At 35.7% G+C, this 13,705-nt stretch overlaps 1 pseudogene across 1 annotated transcript in view; it reads left to right on the top strand.

The window, feature by feature from the left end:
- Positions 1-10,309: 10,309 nt before the first annotated feature.
- The window catches only part of LOC145692606 (putative multidrug resistance-associated protein lethal(2)03659), a 99,109-nt pseudogene continuing 95,713 nt past the window's right edge, over positions 10,310-13,705 (top strand). The window contains exon 1 of the transcript XR_014132623.1: positions 10,310-10,417. The product of XR_014132623.1 is annotated as a putative multidrug resistance-associated protein lethal(2)03659 (transcript). The remainder of the gene's footprint in view (positions 10,418-13,705) is intronic.

Below are 13,705 nucleotides of genomic sequence, written 5' to 3'. Positions count from 1 at the left end.
TATTTCCAAAAAATATAATAAAATAATAAAAATATAAGCAAAAAACAAAATTATGTTCGGTTTTGTGTATACTGGCAATAGTTTTCGAGGGATTTTTTGCAGTAGCACAGCACGATTGCAGAGGGAATAACTTTAGTTGAATCAAGGAACTGGAAAGTGGACTAATATATTGCATTTATTGACTTAAATCTAGGGTGTAAATTGTCTACCAAATATAAATTAGCTTCTGTAACCAAGATGTTATACGGATGTATAGAAACAAAGAGAAAAACTGTTGTCTTAAGTTTGGAAGTGACATGCTCTATAGCCATGAGCATTTATTTGTTAAGAAAAAGAGAGGCAACAAAAGGTAGTCTGTGTGGTCAAGTGGGTAGAGTGGCGGACGAGTAATTCTTATATTGTTTTGACACCAGATCGAATCCCATGCGATCCCATCCAATTTTTTCTTTAAAAAACATTGTAGAAAGTGTATAATTTTTATGTTAATAAGAACCGAAACAATATAATAATGAAATAACTTTTTGTTTTTTCTGATGACGTATTTATTTAGAATTAGTGTATGCTGTTGTATAGCTTCTTTTATCATCCTCTTTTCTTGAAAAAAAATTGTCTCCAATAAAGTATGAAAAATATATATAGACAGAAACAGACATCTTAGTATCAAACGTGATTAATCGTGATGAATTAAACAAGTTTCCCGTTGTTAAAAAAGAAAACTATAGAAAATTATTGAATTTGGTCTTTAGGTTTTTAGCATGCTATATATATTCTTTATAAGACTATACTTTATAAGGGAAGATGTGCGATCATACCCAGAAATTTAGCTAGTGAGCGAAAGATGTTTTCGGCACAAATATTTTACAGGTTTAGGTGCATAAAACACCAATACGCCATGGTCTCGACCTTCGCTTATTCCACATTATTATCCGACATATCATAGCAGGTAAAAAGCAGCATCAATTGGCAAGAAGAACTGCAAGTTGTGGTCTGTTTTCGATGCTCCGGAGTCGATCGCCTAGCACGCCCGTCTATACCATGACTCATACGTCTATCATTCAGTGCAGGCACGTATCCAGCTTTTCTTTTCGGAGGGGGCCCAACACGACTTCTCGTAAGCATGTAATTCTAATGTTTCAAAAATATCAATAATAATAATAATAATAATAATAATAATAATAATAATAATAATAATAATAATAATAATAATAATAATAATAATAACAATGCAACAGTTCTGTATTTCTCTTAAACGTTTCTTACTTTTCATTTATGAACCGGTCAAACTGCATTGTAACACAAACGAAATCAAAAAATATTTTCTAGAGACATGTAAGGAAAACTGTCTGCTACGTATATCACATAAAAAAATAGCAAATGGCTATGAGTGTATCGTTCTAATACAGTAATGTTATAAACAAAACGGAAAAGAAATTATAATCCCATTTAAAAGTGTGCTTTAATTCCACCTGGTTTCAATGGCATTACGGTATATTCTTACAAGTAACACTCCGATTTTGATAAAATTTGGCAGGTAGATACTACACATAAAATAAACGAATACATGTTTCTTTTTTTCTGCGGAAAAACGATATTAGGGGGCAAAAGCCCCCACCCAAAATTTTGAAAATTGACGCCCGAAAGGCAAAAACAAGTGGACCAAAGTAAACGAAATTGTGCACAGATATGGCAGACGTAAAATGAAGGAATACTTTTTTTGTATTTTCCTGGAAAAAACGGTTAGGTGGGGCACAGACTCCTCCAAACCTTTGATCACGAAATATCAAAAGTGCTAGTAACAATATGTCAGATGTGTGTAAAGGACGAAGAATTCCAACGACACTTTGTGTATATACGATACGCAAAAACTAAACGAATACCTGTTTTTTTTATTTTCTGGCGAAAAAATGGATTTTGGGGGCAAAAGCCCCCAACCAAAATTTTGAATGTTGATGCCCGAAAGGCAAGAAAAAGTGAATCTAAATGAAAGAAATTGTGCCCAAATATTGTAGACGTAAAATGAGGGAATACGGGTTTTGTATTTTCCTGGAAAAAAGAAAAGAAAAACGTTTGGGTGGGACACAGACCCCTCCAAAACTTTGATCGTGAAATATCAAAAGTGCTAATAACAGTATGTCAGAAGTGCCCAAATTTACATGAAGAATTGGAACGACACATTGTGTAGGGACAATACACAAAAAACAAACGAATACGTTTTTTTTCTGCGAAAAAATGGTTTTAGAGGGAAGAATTCCACACCCAAAATTTTGAAATTTAAGGCCAAAAAGGCAACAAGAAGTGCACCGAATTGGATGAAATCGTGCACACATATTCTAGACGTAAATTGAGGTAATTGTGTTTCGTATTTTCCTGAAAAAAAAAAAAAACGGTTGAGTGGGGCACGGATCTTCTTAGTTGGTTATTACGAAATATCAAAAGTGCAAATAAGTATACGTCAGAAGTTCCTAAAAGTATGGAGAATTGCAACGAAACTTCGTATAGGGACAATTTGCAAAACAATAAATGAAATGTGTTTTAATTTGTACGGAAAAATAGTGTTGGAGCCTAGAGCCACTCCGAAAAAAAAAATATTACCGTAAAAGTGCAGGAAGGAGTGGACCGAAGCAAATGAAATTGTGTATAGATATTGTATAGACTGTATGTAAAATAAGGACTTTCGTGTTTTTAAGATGTCCCTATCAATTTTGGCACATCAACAGCAAACAGGAAATTAATCGGCACGTGTTTTTGTTTATGCGGAAAATCATTGTAAGGGTTAAAGTTGACTCGTGAAATACTATAAAATACGCTATACTGTTTGTGATTGTTGTTGATCTGCCAAATTTGAATAAATCTGATGGAGACACTTGTGAAACAGGAGAGGCTTTATTTATCATATCCAATATCTATAGACAATTTCATTGGCTTCGGTCCACTCCTTCCGACACTCAACACCACGGTCCACTCAACAGTATTTTTCTTTTCAGGAAAATACGAAACACGTATTCCCTCATCTTACCTCTACAACATTTGTGAACAATTTCATTCAGTTCGGTCGATTTCTTCTTCCCTTTCGGGCGTCAAATTTCAAAATTCTGGGTAGGACCTTTTGCCCCCTAAGACCGTTTTTTTTCACAGGAAATAAAAAAAGCCGTATTTGTTTATTTTTTGCTTATTGTCCTAACACAAAGTTTTGTTCCAATTCTTCATGTAAATTTGGGCACTTCTGACATACTGTTATTAGCACTTTTGTTATTTCATGATCAAAGGTTTGGAGGAGTCTGTGCCCCACCTAACCGTTTTTTCCAGGAAAATACGAAACCCGTATTCCCTCATTTTTCGTCTAAAATATCTATGCACAATTTCATTCACTTCGGTTCACTTTTTCTTACCTTTCAGGTGTCAACTTTCAAAATTTTGGGTGGGGGCTTTTTCCCCTAGAACCGCTTTTCCGCAGAAAATAAACAAAAAACGTATTCGTTTATTTTTTGCGTATTGTTCATACACAAAGTGTCGTTGCAATTCTTCATGTCCTTTACACACATCTTACATGTTACTAGCACTTTTGATATTTCATGATCAAAGGTTTGGAGGTGTCTGTGCCCCACCTAACCGTTTTTTCCAGGAAAATACAAAATACGTATTCCCTAATTTTACGTCTGCAATATCTGTGCACAATTTCGTTCGCTTTGGTCCACTTGTTTTTGCCTTTCGGGCGTCAACTTTCAAAATTTTGGGTGAGGGCTTTTGCCCCCTAAAACCGTTTTTCCGCAAAAAATAAAAAAGCACTTATTTGTTTACTTTATGTGTAGTATCTACCTGCCAAATTTTATCAAAATCGGAGTGTTACACTGGGGAAGTGTTACTTGTTAGAATTATAACAACAACGCATTGCCCACAGTTTGAACACTGACTCAAAGTAATCTGATATAAAAGAACCTCAAAAGGAAAAAAGTAGGTTTATTAAAAAGTGTTTGAGGTTTGGAAAGGGACAGCTTCCAGGACCTCACGCTGGATACGTCCCTGAGTCAATGCATTATATTTGTTTCTTGCAAAACATGATTATTAGATGAGTAATATGTAAAATTATATCATAGTTTGACTTTTAATAAGTCTTTCCTTAACACACCCATATTATCCGGCATTCTGCCTGTCTGTTTTATGTCGGATAAACGAAACTCTACTGTATTTCCAAAGATAGCATATACACAGGGGCTAGCGGTCTGCACGGGCCGGAATTTTTAGAACGGACCCTGCCCGTCCCCTTTAATTTATAATCTATAGGCATTAGCGGATTAAGGGCGGAGCCAATGGAGCCCAGGCTTCGGGACCCCAAGCTCAGAGGGCTCTTTAAAATCCCTCTGTTTAACAGTAATATATAGTAATCAACTTATATTATAGGCTCCAGACCGATGCTAATTTTTTTCCGCTCGTTACGCTCGCGGTATCGCTAGATTTAAGTCTTTCCATCAGCAGCATTTAACTGTTAATAATGAATGCAATTATTTAATTGTTAATAATGGATTTAACTAAACTAATTATTGTAAACTTGGAGCACATTCAAATATTACAGCATAGTTCTCGGTAGTTCCATAAACCTATGAGGCTGTGGAAGGCAGCAAAGAAAATTTATGCACTGGAACTATTCTTAACATAGGGCCCCCTTAAAATAGTCGGCTCTAGGTCCCCAAAAGCCTTAATCCGCCCATGTCTATAAGCAATATTTCACGAAAAGCATGTATTTTTTAACAAATGTGTTTGTCATCAAGTTTTCATAAAGTAGTCCCTTTCTCCTTTAAGCAATTTCAGAGGCCACGGTGTTTCAGTGGTAGAGCGTTCTCCACTTGTGCATGGAGTCCTTGGTTCGATCTATGCTCGCGCCAAGTGAACCTTGTGCTGGACACTGTGTGCGTGAGTTTTCTCGGGGTTCTCCCGTTTTATCCCATTTTCTTCATTCGACCATTTCATTCATTTCTTATCATCACTGTCTCCTATAGCCTAGCCGGCATAACGTGGGACGTAAAACTTAAAGGTTTCATTTCAAATCATTTCAACCAAAAAACAGTTGTAGGAAGTATGTAATTTCGAATAAAACAAACTACTATATACAATTCTGAGTATATTATTTTTTTATGAAATTCTCGCGAACCTTATTTCTAAATCGAAGGGTAAGAAGACTAAATTCACTCTCTTATTGTTATAGATCCATTTCAATTGAAGCAGTTGGAATAGTTGGAAAAAATTAAAAAGCCATACCCTATATTCCAGTGTGGCACAATTGGTATAACGCGGCACACTGGTGTGTCTAGCAAAGTGAACAGTGTGACGCAAACTGTTTCCTATTATTTGCAAGAATATTTGTCGAGTTTCTGTTATTTATTATTATTATTATTATTATTATTATTATTATTATTATTATTATTATTATTATTATTATTATTATTATTATTATTATTATTATTATTATCAACGATTCTTCCATGGACAGCTGTCTGTATACGGTTAAGCAACCACAAGTATCACATTGAGGGATAATGCAAAAGTCTATTTGCTTGTATATTCTATCGGGAATAACTGCATCCGTCTAGAAAGCTAGGACTAACAACAAAGGGATCCAATGTTCTGACCGCACACCGCCCCAAATCGTGAGTGCTACAAGTTCTCTTCTACGCCTTAGCACAATAAGGGCTGTTGCGTTAAGGGAGAGAGAGAAACAACTTAATTCCATTGCAGTTATATGCTTATTAAATGTTAACTTATGTTTATAAATTATGTAAATGATCGTATCGTTTTCTGTTTATTATTATTATTATTATTATTATTATTATTATTATTATTATTATTATTATTATTATTATTATTATTATTATTATACATTTCTTAATAGGTTGATTGCCACGTGTATGGAATTCCATACACACGGCTCTCCTGTGCAGCAGAACGTGATGATTTTCCATACGCAAACAATGTAGATATTCCAAGTTTGTTGTGTTCGTTTTATAGGTGTGTATGTAATTAGATACATATGGCGTAGAAATCAAAATTTAATATCCATGCCACGTATATGCAAAACCATACACAAAGAAATTTATGAACAAAGACATTGAGTTTCAGTTTATCGTCTCGTTCAGCAACGAAGCTATATGAGACTTCGGCCTACTGATTAACGTGGACTCTAAACCACGTGAGCTCTCGCCGGGAATCGAAGCCGTGTCTTCCACGCCAAAGGCGCATGCGCTAACCGCATATCCACTAAGGAGCTCATGAACAGAGACATTTATGGGCTAAAACAAAGGCGAAAACAAAGATGTGTGATGTGATTTTGAGTTTATCGTCTCTTTCAGTAGCGAGGCTATATGAGACGTGGACCTACTGATTAAAGTGGAATCTGAACCACCTGAGCTCCCGCCGGCAGAAAAACAAAGAATGTTCATTTCAATGCAAACCTATGTAGGCCTACGGACTTCAATATTCGCCCTCAAACGAAAGTGAAGACTATCCATGATTCGCAGTATTAAACTCTCTCTCACCTCTGTATTCTCCTAACATGTCTCCCAGCGATTACAACATTTTTTGGCGTCTCAATCACTTCTTATGTTAGTAGGATAGCTTTACCTAGAGGCCACTGATTAACCTGGCATTGTATTTTTCACTTTTTTACCTTTGGAATTGACAATCATCGTTTGGACATTTCAGTCGCACCTACCTAATATTAACAATGTTTCTACGATAATTTCGTAACATTGTATTATTTCTTTGTTGATTAGCTTGGTTAGGCTTATTTAAACACTTTTTTCTTTGCACCGACGTGTAACATCTCTTGGACGAAAATACACTAGCTCTCACTGGAAATCAAATCCAGAACCAATGCACTTGAACCATTTGACCACAACAAGGCACATTTAAAAAGAGGTTTCGATTTTGTTCGGAAAATTGTGATTAGGTGTAACATTTAAAAATATATTTAAGAAAGGGTACGGAGCAAACGCACTGTACTTTCTCGCTTGAATTTCTTACAGACTCGTGTTAGGCTGCAACTATTATTGAAACATTTATTTGGGAAATTGCGAATAAAATAATATTTTGGAAAACTTTGCTAGAAGAAACTTCAGGCCCAAAAGTAAAGTACCCATTGGTCATATTTTGGTTAGAAATAACTTGATCCATATATTGGAATTATTAAGGATATAATTGTATGCGAACTATAAGCAAAAGCGTCTGAGTAATTTCTGAGAAAATCATGAAAAAAGTCACCCCAAGAATAAATTATCCTTTGTGGATCTTTTCAGGACAAACAAGCTATGCTATATTGTTAGTGTTTTCATAAAACATTTATTTATGAAATACGAACACAATCGCCTGAGTCGTTCTTGAGAAAATCGCAGGGTAAAACTTACTGTCAAAAGTATTATACCACTTCTAGATTTTCCGGATGAGGGAATTATACCATATAGCTAGGTTATTTATGTAACATGTATTTATAAAATATGAACAACAAACATCTCCTGAGTTGTTTTTAGGAAGGTCATCGTTAAAAGCTTACCCCCAAAGGTAAACTCTTCTATCTGTAATTTTGACAGTATATCGAATAATTTTTAAGCAAATCGTCGGGAAAAATTTCACTGTCAAAATAAACTCTCTCTTTTGGATTTTTCTTTTCGGAACAAGCCAGTTATGCATATTGTAAGAGTGTTACAGACAATATTTTTACTGAAATTAGAAGAAATTTGTCTCAGTTATTACTGAGAAAATTGTCAAAAAAATATTCAACCCTTGGGAAAACCACTTCTTCTGTATGTTAACGGAATAAACGATTTATGCTGTAACTTAGTTTATTAATGAAACATTTCTTTACGAAATATGAACAAAATTGCCTGAGGCATTAATGGGAAAACCATCGGGGGAAAGCTCACCCTAAGAGTAAACTACTCCTTCGAACGAGTTGTCATATTGTTAGGTTATTAATAATACGTTTATTTATGAAATGTGGTTGAGAAAATTGTGGAAAAAGAACGCATACCATACAGTAAATTACACCATATATATTTTCTCAGAAAAAATATTCATATACGGTGGATATTTGTTAATAAAATATATATTTATAAAAAGTAAATAAAATCGTCACAGCTTTTTTTTCTTAAGAAAATTGAATTATTTTAAATTTTAATCCTTCAGTAAATTACCCTTACTTTTAGGTGTCGAAGGATATAAAATTCGAAAGATAGTATGTTATTAAAACGTTATGTCTAGAATTCGGTCCAGATACGTTGAACAGTATGGCCTCTATTTGAGTGCATGTAAAAGCGTGACGAACCGAGAGACGAATAGATGGACAGACATCGAAAAATAATTTTTTCGATATGTAGGAGCATTGTAGCTTGAATTCATTGAAATCTGGTATTCGGTTTTTATAACTATCACCACACTTTCTTCTTTCGTCGCTCGACTGTAAAAACGAATAGGCCTATACCGACACGTAAGGTGATAATTTGTAATCCCAAAAATTTAATTTGTTATGTTTAATGTGTTGTCACGCTAGAAAAAAAAAGCTTATGCATGTTACATCATTTTATTATCAGTTTTTCACGCTACTGTATAATTCGGTATGATTATAATTAATACCCATGGCATCTTTTGGAAGCATTCGTGTTCCTCACAAATAGAGCTGTTAATTTAGTTTTGTTTAAAGAAAGCATCCTTTATTTCCTTACACAGACTTATGATTGCATTTGTTGCATTTGTGGATATGAAACAAAAGGAGAGAGAGAGAGAGAGAGAGAGAGAGAGACAATACTCTAAAAAGAAACACACACACTGAAACACTAGAACAGTAATTTAACATCAGCTTTTTTTTTCTTCATGACAACGAGCTATCGCTGTGACTGTGTTCCCCACGCTGTGTGTTATGCAGCAGGTCGCGCATGTTTTGTTTTTTTTACTGTTCCTGACTCACAGACACTCGCAGTGAGTTGAAGTTACTTCTGCTGACGGAGAGGGAATGATTAAGCATATCATACCATAAACTGAAAACAATCGCTATTAGTAATAATACACTAATTCTAAATAAATACGTCATCAGAAAAAACAAAAAGTTATTTCATTATTATATTGTTTCGGTTCTTATTAACATAAAAATTATACACTTTCTACAATGTTTTTTAAAGAAAAAATTGGATGGGATCGCATGGGATTCGATCTGGTGTCAAAACAATATAAGAATTACTAGTCCGCCACTCTACCCACTTGACCACACAGACTACCTTTTGTTGCCTCTCTTTTTCTTAACAAATAAATGCTCATGGCTATAGAGCATGTCACTTCCAAACTTAAGACAACAGTTTTTCTCTTTGTTTCTATACTTCCGTATAACATCTTGGTTACAGAAGCTAATTTATATTTGGTAGACAATTTACACCCTAGATTTAAGCCAATAAATGCAATATATTAGTCCACTTTCCAATTCCTTGATTCAACTAAAGTTATTCCCTCTGCAATCGTGCTGTGCTACTGCAAAAAATCCCTCGAAAACATTATTGCCAGTATACACAAAACCGAACATAATTTTGTTTTTTGCTTATATTTTTATTATTTTATTATATTTTTTGGAAATATATCCTTAGATGGATTGCTTTCTATTATCTCCACATACTAATAACTGAATTTTACCCATAAACATAAGGAAAATGGAATAATTGCGAAAAATCGTGAGTTACAGTATACGCGCAATATTTTTTGCGCATGGGAGTACATCGTCGGAAAGAAGACACTTTGCTCTATTTTTCGACATAAACGCCATCTTTTTCTACGCATTTTTGTAGACGGCGATCCAATCTCTGTATCCCAATGTTGAGTTGAGTTGATTCTTAGTTTAACGTCCCGTTCAGCAGCGAGGCTATATGAGACGTGGACCTACTGGTTGACGTGGAATCCGAACCACATGAGCTCCCGCCGGGAATCTGTATCCCAATGTCGTAGAACTCCGTTGCCAACCCGTTGAGAAAGCGTTTCACCTCGTCTTTGACTTCATCGTCGCTCCGGAAGCATTGGCCACTCAAGTGTTCCTTTAACTTCGGGAACAAATGATAATCGCTAGGCGCGAGGTTCGGATTGTACAGTGGGTGGGGCATAACAGTCCACCCAACGTGACGGTCTTCCACTCCGTTCTTCATCGTGGACGTCCTTCCGACCGGCACTAAACTCCCTGCGCCACTTTCGGACGTGTTGAACGGACATACACTTATCGCCATACACCTCTGTCAACTGACGATAAATATCCACGGGTGGAGTCCCTTTGGCGTGCAAAAAGCGAATTATGGAACGAACTCGCACTTGGCGGGAGCAACAATGGACACCTCCATCTCGGACGGCTGTTGAGCCAAGACTGAGCGGCGCAGCGAAGAGCGGTCGGGAGGAATCGAGAGTGGGGGAACAGCCGCGTACATCGGTGTTGCCGGATTTCGCCTCGCCCTTTCCCGTGCGACTGGAGCTATTTGGGAACCTTATTTGTTGATCAACTCTTGTAAATAATGAAAATTTCCGTATTGTTCCATTTCAAAATAATTTTCTCTTATAATAATTAGGAATCCATGTTTGGAATTCGAAATTAATGTGTATGGTATAATGGTCGTATAAGTATTAGTACAGCTAACCCATTATCTGTAAAAATGAGAATGGCATGATTGATTGGAGAGACTACCTATTCGGGGAAGGCTACTTCTTTAGCAAACAACACATCAATATCAGCTTTGTTAGTGAAATCATTTAATAAATGTTCTTTAACAGGAGAAGTAAACCCATTAAGATTAATAGTGGCAAAACTAAAACTATATATCAACACAAAGATTCCCCCCCTAAAAAATGGTGGACGTAATAGTAACCACTGCATAAATGTATGAAAAGAGGCGACAATATGACAAAGAAAATAATTGTGAGTCCTCCACCGAAGGAGTATCAGCTTTTAACGTTTTACAGATGAAACGTGTTCAGGCAGCAGTAACTTGCGTGACAAAGGAATTTTCAAGTACCGTAGCTTTCGGTCAATTCAGTTCAATTAGTTAGTTTGAATGTACTTCCAATTTCAAATCAGACCTAATTTCGTGTTTCATATAAACAGTAGCATCAACTGTTAACTTCTCTGCTTACATTTGGTCACCTATCCAGGCCCGTATCCAGGGGGGTCTAGGGGAGGCGGGCACCCTAAAATTTTACTGTCCCCCCTAAAGTGTTCACAGTAGGCTTGCAAATGAACTATAATATAGTAATGACCATTATATGGTTGGATCGGGCCCCCTAACTTCTACCTGCCCACCTTAGGGTTTTTGGTCTGGCTACCGGCCTGCACCTATCTAAGTAGTTTATCTTTAAACTAGCCATTTGCAAAATTGTAATAACAACGCACAAAACAACGTAATTGTATGCACAAAAGCACAAAACAATGCACAAAAGCACAATTTCGCACGAGGTTAAGTTTTCACATGCACACTGATGTATACAAATGAGTCAGTCCAACTGACTGATTGCAGAGAAAATACCCAATCTGACAGATTTTATTCGAAAATACCTCATAGCTTTTCACTGGAATCTCAAAATATTTTTGGCAAATGAAGGAGCTGCTCTAAATATTTCAAATATTTTGTGTGAACACTGCCACTAATGACAACTTTTCCGCACTAGCCATAATTGAAAAAAAAAAAAAAAGATTTTTCGGCCCACTCTTGTGTATCAGATATATGTATGTTAGCAGAGTTTCAAAAATTGCATAGTTTTATCCCAAGAAGTTAATAACCATGGGCGGCGATTAGGGGGAGCAAGAGGGGGCAGTTGCCCCCCCCCACTTTTTTGAAGTGACGCCCTAATTTATATAATTTCATTTGGAAATGTAAACTGGGTGTCCACACAATTTGGAGAAAAGATCCCAGACTTTCCCAGACTTTCCATGACGGAAGTTCCAGGTTTCCCTAATCCCTGAATAACTTAAAAATATAGAAAAAAGGAAGAAACTCCAGCCTCTACACTCCCCATAGTTGGCCTTGTTCTCTTCCGCTTCTGTTTTTCTTTTTTCAATTTTCTTTCCAAAGGAATGTAAATTTACAAACATATGCATCAGGCCGATATTGATTAGGCCTACATATTACACAAAATGTGAAGTTACAAACGAAAGTGTGTAGTATACAGAGTACTTAAGATATGAAAAAAATACAGATTATATCCTTACACATTATAATACCAATTACACAGCATTATAATACTGCCTATAGTAATAAACAGTTCATACATGATTTTACTGATTATTAGAAAAAAAATACACACACACACTTTTGCTGGTGAAGTTGTTAAATGCAACGCATTTAGAAATTTGTTTTAATCCTTTCTCGCATAGTTTTCTTCTCGTTGATCTGCATATCCTTCTTGTTGCCTCCACAGTTTAATTTTCTTCTCTTCTTCCTCCAGCTCCTTTAGTTGTTGCTGAATCTTCCGTTTCTCTCTCCTCTTCTCGTCCCCAGCATTTATTTTTCTTTTCTTTTCCAAATACACCTGATATTATCTCATTGAACTTCTCACTGAATTTATCATACCTCCAATGATCCATATATTCTCGTCACAGAATCATATATGATCCGTTGAGCCACCAGAGATTCTTCTTGTAAATTGTCTACAATGAGAATTTTATTTATTGTGAAACCACTTTCAAAAAATGCGTTTCCGTGAAAGAAAATAAAACACAATTTCATAACTGACCATAAGTCAACGAAGTTCTTCCCATTTCCTAAGACTAAGTAAAAAACTCATCAAGTTCAATACCATCTCTGTCATTGGCTATGAATTCATTCGAGTGTTCCTTAAATTCTTCAGTCTGAGCTTTCACTGTGAGCTGGAGATTATATATCTTCGCGTTCTCAGCCACTTGTCCAGATATCCTCGTGACACCATGCAGTTCTTCTAGAACAGCGTCTACTCTTTTGAGCAAATATGCCAGGATGCAGTTAGATATGCTTTGTCCCCAGAAAATTAGTTTGAACAACTATATCAGAGAACACTGCCTCTCTCAATATCATCATTGAGAACACTACATTTTGCATCCAGTAACATTAAAGAAATCAACCCTATTTCATAAAATAAGTAATTGAACAATGGACCTAAATCGATTTTTCCCTGACTTTCCCTGACCAATCTGCCATTTTCCTGACTTCACCTGATACATTTTTTTTCCTTGACCTTTCCCTGACTTTCACTTATTTTCTAGAATGTGGACACCCTGGTAAAGGTTTTGTATGTATTACTGTTTCATAGGGAAAAAATGATGCCATATATTTGCCGTTGCGTGAGTACGTATTGGATATTTGTCTTCCCGTGTGAGTTACGAAAGCTACAGGAATTGCGTTTTAATTGCAATTCAAAGCAATTAATATTACAATTGCATATTTCCTTAAATGTCATAGCATATGCTTGCAATACTTACTGTATTTCATTTTCTAAGAGTAAAAATATTCATTTAATGGCATGTGTGGAATTAAAAGTGTAAGTTGTTCGTTAATTCCCAGTTTCAATGTAACTTCTGCAAAACAAGCGTCATTATTCATTACTATGATTAATATTATCCTCTCTATTTATTTGTTGTGCAAATCTATTAAATAATCTGATCACACAATTTTCCAGACAGAATTTTAAGATGTTCATGAGCAAGAACTCAAATCTCTTCTTACACTTT

This window comes from Thermobia domestica, chromosome 8 (genome assembly GCF_964235325.1).
Source record: "Thermobia domestica chromosome 8, izTheDome1.hap1.1, whole genome shotgun sequence".
NCBI lineage: Eukaryota > Metazoa > Arthropoda > Insecta > Zygentoma > Lepismatidae > Thermobia > Thermobia domestica.
Note: the sequence above shows the minus strand (reverse complement) of the source record. Positions and strands in the feature narration are given on the sequence as shown.